The sequence below is a fragment of the Petaurus breviceps genome, unplaced genomic scaffold, assembly GCF_028583685.1.
Source record: "Petaurus breviceps papuanus isolate PSGF00001 unplaced genomic scaffold, PetGlider_PUasm1.0 138, whole genome shotgun sequence".
In the NCBI taxonomy this organism is placed as follows: Eukaryota; Metazoa; Chordata; class Mammalia; order Diprotodontia; family Petauridae; genus Petaurus; species Petaurus breviceps.
This window is the reverse complement of record NW_027185694.1, coordinates 19,660,313-19,667,088: the sequence shown is the minus strand read 5'-3', so window position 1 is coordinate 19,667,088 and position 6,776 is coordinate 19,660,313. Positions and strand designations below refer to the sequence as shown.

Sequence of the window (6,776 nt, the reverse complement as noted above, 5' to 3'; positions counted from 1 at the left end):
TGATAAGTAAGGGGAAAAACTGTTCACTCCTCCATTCCAAACAAACCAATGTTCCTAATAGAAAGGCAAACTTGCTACATATTTAGTGATGTTATCCTACCTGAAAGTTACAGCCACCAAGTTTGCTACTAGCCTTCATATCCTGATCTGACTAGAGTCACACACCTTTATGATATTTCTTCAAACAAGACAAAAGGTCATGTGTCAGACTCAAACAAAAGGGCGAGCAAAAGGTTTTTTTTTTTTTTAAATAAGGTCTTGTGTTCAATATTCTCCAACATCTAGAGTTTCAATTCTGCAGATCCTGGAACTCAGTAATTAAGTTGGTGTAATAAGAATGTAAATTTTAAAGATCTTCCCTGCCCCTAGGCTAATGTGCACCTGAAGCCTGGGGAGGGAGGCTTGTTTTTCAGTAGATACTTCTTGATTGGCCAGTGAATCAATAAGGTTGTTACATTCTCTGAGCCAGGAGAAGGCTATATAAGCCCTGATGTGTAGCTTTGCTTTTGGGACTCACTTTGAGAAGCGTTCTGTGATTTGATCTGGATTATGGGAAGCCGTTGTTGAGAGTCCCCCGGCTTTGAAAAACCCAGAATGTGGAAACCCAGATGTTGACTGGGTATGGATGTAATGGGTGGACAGTTTGGAAATCTGTCTACTTGATGTTTCTGTCTTGATAATTATGCCTGTATACTTTGAGGTTCAGGGTGCTGACCTTTTCTCCTGAACAAGGTAAATGATATATGTCTGACTGATTAAAGTAAGCTTGTTAACCCATTTTGAGTTGCTTTCCTTTAACAAAGCAGATCCAAGAACCTGTGGTAGCTGCAAATCCTGAGGACGCTTGGGGTGCTTGCTGCTGCAAAATGGCGTCACGAACAGGATCTGCAGAGTAAAAGGAAAGTATGGGGACTGGGATAATTGTTTGTTTCCCAGTTGTGGTAGCTGTGATTCTGTGGAGCTGTGGAGCCGGAGAGAAGAATGGCCTGCATGCTGACTTCGCAGAGCTGAGAGCAGGAATGGTGAGCTGCCTGCATCGGGATCTGGGCAGAAGCCAGGAGCGGCTGCCGCTTGCGGGAGGAGAAGGAGCCCAGGAGTTCGGAATTCAGCCACAGGAAAAGATAAGAACTGAGCAGCAAAGCAGGGGCACTGAGTGTGTTTCCTGGCTGCATCCCACAGTTTGAGACCCAGGGGGAGGATGGACTTGTGACTATGGTGGGTGGGATGAAGTGCCTTGGATCCCCAGGGACCCCACCTTGTTGGTTTTGTTGCCCAGCCCCCTCTCTGTGCTTGGAAGCTGGGGCTGGAGCTGTGTGAGGGGAAGGACACTCCCCTCCCCCCAGAACTTTATTTGAACTTTTGTTCTGAATTGAAGTGATAATGCTATGTACTTGGTGTTTGTTTAAGGCCCAGTGTCCACTTTGGTAACTTTAGTTCTGTACTTTGAAAATGTGACCTAAGAGATGTTTAATGCTAATTCAAAAGTAAATTGTCTATGCTATGGGCATGAAAGATCTTGGGGCCGAATGTAATAAGAATGTAAATTTTAAAGATCTTCCCTGCCCCTAGGCTAAAGTGCACCTGAAGCCTGGGGAGGGAGGCTTGTTTTTCAGTAGATACTTTTTGATTGGCCAGTGGGTCAATAAGGTTGTTACATTCTCTGAGCCAGGAGAAGGCTATATAAGCCCTGATGTGTAGCTTTGTTTTGGTACTCACTTTGAGAAGTGTTCTGTGATTTGATCTGAATTTTGGGAAGCCGTTGTTGAGAGTCCCCCGGCTTTGAAAAACCCAGAATGTGGAAACCCAGATGTTGACTGGGTATGGATGTAATGGTTGGACAGTTTGGAAATCTGTCTACTTGATGTTTCTGTCTTGATAATTATGCCTGTATACTTTGAGGTTCAGGGTGCTGACCTTTTCTCCTGAACAAGGTAAACGATATATGTCTGACTGATTAAAGTAAGCTTGTTAACCCATTTTGAGTTGCTTTCCTTTGACAAAGCAGATCCAAGAACCTGTGGTAGCTGCAAACCCTGAGGACGCTTGGGGTGCTTGCTGCTACAGTTGGCATGTGCTGACCCAACTTAACAAGATGTTTATATGGAAACCACAATACCAATGTATATATTTGCAAATCTAACTAGAATTGCCAAAGAAAACTAAACCTATGTACTCTCTTCTCAGGTGGGCAACTCAAGTCAGAATCAAAATTTTTCTTGATGGCTACAGAATCAGAGAAAAGGATTTTCAACAGGACTTTAGGGATAATTTTGTCAATATTATTACTGAGCTTTATGAACTCCCTCTTTAACACTATAAGAACTATGTTTGACAAGTAACCAACTTCATTTAGCTAATCAGGGCCATCTTGTCCTTCAAATAGTGCTTGATGGACACTATCATATTTCTCTCTTTTAAAGTTGGTTTTTATGTATTTCAACACTGTACCCACTTCCCTATTTTCTCTGCCAAGCCTTTTGATCACATCATTCTATCCAACAATAGTTGTTATTACAACTGCAAATCTACCTTACAGTCTGGTCTGTCCTTCCACCCCTTAAAAAAATTGCTTTATTTGTGGAACTGAATCTTGTAAACTATAAGTAAAAAAACAAATTAATAAAGACCAAAAAAACTGCTTTATTATTCTTACTGAATATAATCCTCCTCCTCAACATCTCTCCCTTTCTCCTCTCCCTGTGAGTCTTCCTATGGAATAAAGGAAAACAATTAAGCAAACCAACATACACAGTGGCCATATGTGATGCAACATTCCATACTCCTAGTCCCACTTCTCCAGTGAAAAGATGGTTATGTGTGATGCATTTCTTAATCTCTTCTCTGTCTCCCTCTGATTTTTCTCAGAATATTTCTTTGATTTCCATTAATTCAATTAATTTTGTTTGGGTGGAACCTTAAAGTTAAATTCTAATTGTAGGGCCACTCTAACTTTAATATAAAGTTAAAAGTCAAGAAATAGGCTAGGGAAATGAGCAAACAACAACAGCAAAGAACTTGACCATAAAAGGTTACTATAGTAGCAGGGAAGGCCAAACTATAAACTCAAAAGAATATGTGAAAACACCTCCAACCAAAGGATCAAAGAAAATTGCTAATTGCATAGAGGCCCAAGATGTTAAGCATGGCAGAGGAAAAATTGGGAAGAAGAAATGAGACTGATACAAGAAAATTATGAAAAGAGAATTAACAGCTTGATAAGAGAGGCACAAAAAAACACTGAAGAAAATAACATCTTAAAAAAAAAAGAGTTGAGTAAAGCACCAGCCCCAGAATCAGGAGGACCCAAGTTTGGTTTTGGCCTCAGACACTTAACATCCACATACAAAAACTAACTGTTTAACCTTGGGCAAGTTACTTAACCCCAATTGCCCTTCAAAAGGCAAAAAAAGAGTTGGTCTAATGGCAAAAGAGATAGAATAATTCACTGAGGAAAATAATTCCTTAAAAAACTGAAACTGTTGTTGTGTTTGTCCTCATGACATCAGGGAAATGATGACATGACTTGCAGTTAACTTTGCTTTGAGTGAGGAAGGGCTATAAAAGGTCATCAACCTCACTTTCTCCTCCAGAGCCATCTGAGTCCAGTGGCCAGATATTCATTAGAATGACTGGAGATGGCCCAGGATGCAATGGGAGACCCTGGTCTTTTTAGGCTAAGGCCCTTTCAGGTTCTCACTTCGAGTGAGGTAATGCCCAAAAGAAGTGAGTTAAGAGATGGCCCCTTTAATTAAAAAAAAAAAATCAATCTAGGACAGGAAGACCCTCAGTGTTGCTTGTCAAAAGAGAAGCAGTTATTATTGACCTTCACTCTGAGCCAGGAGGGCCCAAAATGTAGTCATTAAACTTGCCCTCTCCCTCATCCTCTTCTTTTCCTCTCCAAATGAAGGTAAATTTTGATGCCAGAGGTTGCCCAGTTAACTTGGGGTTTACTGAATTCTTACCTTCCTTCCTTCCTTCCTTCCTTCCTTCCTTCCTTCCTTCCTTCCTTCCTTCCTTCCTTCCTTCCTTCCTTCCTTCTTTTCTTTCTTCCCTCTCCTCCCTCCTTCCCTCCTACATTCCTTTCTCTTTTCTTAAAGACCAAACTTTAAACCCATTTCACTCTGGAGCTCACAGATTGGACCACAATAGGTCCCTGCCCAAGAACCAAAAAAATCAGAATTGGTCAAATGGCAAATCAGGTAGGAGAGCTCACTGAAGAAAATAATTCCTTAAAAATTAGAATTGGGAATGACTATGAGGAAGGAAGGGCCAAAATGGCAGAGCAGATGTAGTGACTCATCTGAGCTCTCCCAAATTCCCCTCTAAACTATTTTAAAATATCTCCTCAGAGCATATCATTTACATTATATTATATTAATTACATCACATCACATGATATCATATTATACTTCACTATATTATAGTATGCTATATTATATTATACAGAATACACATATCATATATTACATTATATAGAATATGCATACTACATATACTATATGTATTATATATCTTATGATGTGCATTACATATAATATACATTTTATACACACACACACACACACACACAATAGCTAATCAAAATAAATTCTGGAGCACCAGAAAAAACAAAAGCACAGGTTAGAACAATTTTCCAGCCCATGACAATTTAGAAGGTTGGCAGGAAAGTCTGTTTCACTGGGGTGAGAGTAGAATACAGGCTGACCCTTCAAGCCAGCACTGAGGCAATGAGACTCAGTGTAAGATAGCAGTAAAGCCTGAGGCACCTGTACCAATAGAGGGCTACACCCTGCGTAAGCCAGCAGCAGGCCTTTGGGGTGACTGAATGAGTAGCAGTGACTTCCTGAGCTCTCAGTTCAGAGATGATAAGGGGGTCAGAAGGAAATTACAGAGGACCCTTTGCTGGCACTGGGTGCAAGATTCTGTTGCATTGGTTCCAGACAATGAAGAACACTAGCACATTAAAGGATGTGGAGGCAGGGGAACAGGGACCCTGGTATTAATTTCTGGGAGGAAAAAAATGCTTGTGGTCAATCACAGAGCAGAGCACAGTCCAGGAGAGCTGTAACTACACCCCTCTTTAAACCATACCATGAAAGAATTGAAAATTTACTGGCCCCCAGAACTAGCTCTGTAAATAGCAGCATGAAAAACCTGAAGCTTGGGACAGTGCCTCCTCCATCCCAGGATCAGAGCCCAACTTCAATATATAAACTTAAAATTCAAGAGATAAATGTAAATTGGTCTCAGGCCCAAAAAGAATTCCTGCAGGAATTTCAAAGGATTTTAAAAATCAAATAACAGAGGAAGAGGAAAAATTGGGAAAGCAAATGAGAGTGATGCAAGAAAATTATGGGAAAAAAGAGTCACCAGTTGAGTAAAGGAAGGCATAGAAATTACCAAAGAAAGTAACATATTTTTTTATTTTCTTATTTTTCAAATGTTTTATTAACTTCTGATTTACATCATTCATTTCTGCCAGATTTTGAGTTACAAATTTTCTCCCCGTTTTTCCCCTACACACTGCCCCAAAATAGTAGTCCCACAGGATATCCCCTCCTCCAATCTGCTCTCTCCCATATTTTCTCCCATACCCCTTTCAACTTTTCCAGTGGATTTCTATGCCCCAGTGCCTGTATATCTTATTTCCCAATTACATGTAAAATAGTATTAATAAAAGTGTATATATATATATTTTTTTTAATATTTGATTTTAAAACTTTGAATTCCAGATTCATTCCCTTTCTCCCTTGTCACCCACCCTTACTGGGAAGATGAGCAGTTCAGTATAGGTTGTACATGTGTGGCCAATGCAAAACAATAACATACCGTGTTTCCCCGATAATAAGACCTATCCCAAAAATAAGCCCTCCCCTTACTGTGTAAGATTCCTCTAAAATAAGCCCTCCCCCGAAAATAAGCCCTATTGAGATTGCTACTGTAGTGAAGGTGATCCCCTGCGCTACACGCAACATTACGGTACCCTCTGTATGCACCTTCCCCCCCGTGAAACGCATGCCACGCTCCGAGCTGCATCCAATCAGAGCTGCAGCAGTGAGCGCGTCATCCTGTTCTTCCCCAGTGATTTGCTTGCTGGTGCCATTGAGAGCAGTGCCACGGAGGAGAGCTGTTTATTAAAATTGCTGTCAATGTTCATTAAAATAAGCCCTCCCCTGAAAATTAGCCCTCTGGTGTTTTTCTGTCCAAAAAAATAATGACAGTATCTTATTATCGGGGAAACACAGAAGTAGATATACTGTAAAAGACTGACTATGTTTCCTTCCCTCCTATCCCACCTCCCACTTGTTCTATTCTCTACTTTGATCCCGTCCCTTTTTAAAAGTGGGTGCTTCCAACTTCTCTCCCCCCCCAGCCTACCCTCCCTTCCGTCACCCCCCCTCTCATCTCCTTCCCCCCCTCCCTACTCTCCTGGAGGGTGAGATACCCTATTTAGTGTACAAGAAACTAACATCTTAAAAAACAGAATAGATGAAATGGTAAAAGATGTAGAAAAATTCATTGAAGAGGAAAACTCCTTAAAAAGCAGCATTGGCCAAATGGAAAAAAGGTATGAAAATGCACTGAAGAACTTGAAGGGGCAGCTAGGTGGTGCAGTGAATCAGAGCACTGGTCCTGGAGTCAGGAGGACCTGATTTCAAATCCAGCCTCAGACACTTAACATGTACTAGCTGTGTGACCTTGGGCAAGTCACTTAACCCCAATTGCCCTACCTCCCCCCCTCCAGAAAAAAGAAAAGAACTTAAAAAGTATAATTG

General features: G+C 40.9%; 1 long non-coding RNA gene across 1 annotated transcript; it reads left to right on the top strand.

Moving 5' to 3' along the window:
- Nucleotides 1–341: 341 nt before the first annotated feature.
- On the top strand, nucleotides 342–1,976 carry LOC138176053 (uncharacterized). Its single transcript, XR_011172150.1, has 2 exons — nucleotides 342–732; nucleotides 937–1,976. It is a non-coding gene; the product is annotated as an uncharacterized lncRNA (long non-coding RNA).
- The last annotated feature ends 4,800 nt before the right edge of the window (nucleotides 1,977–6,776 follow it).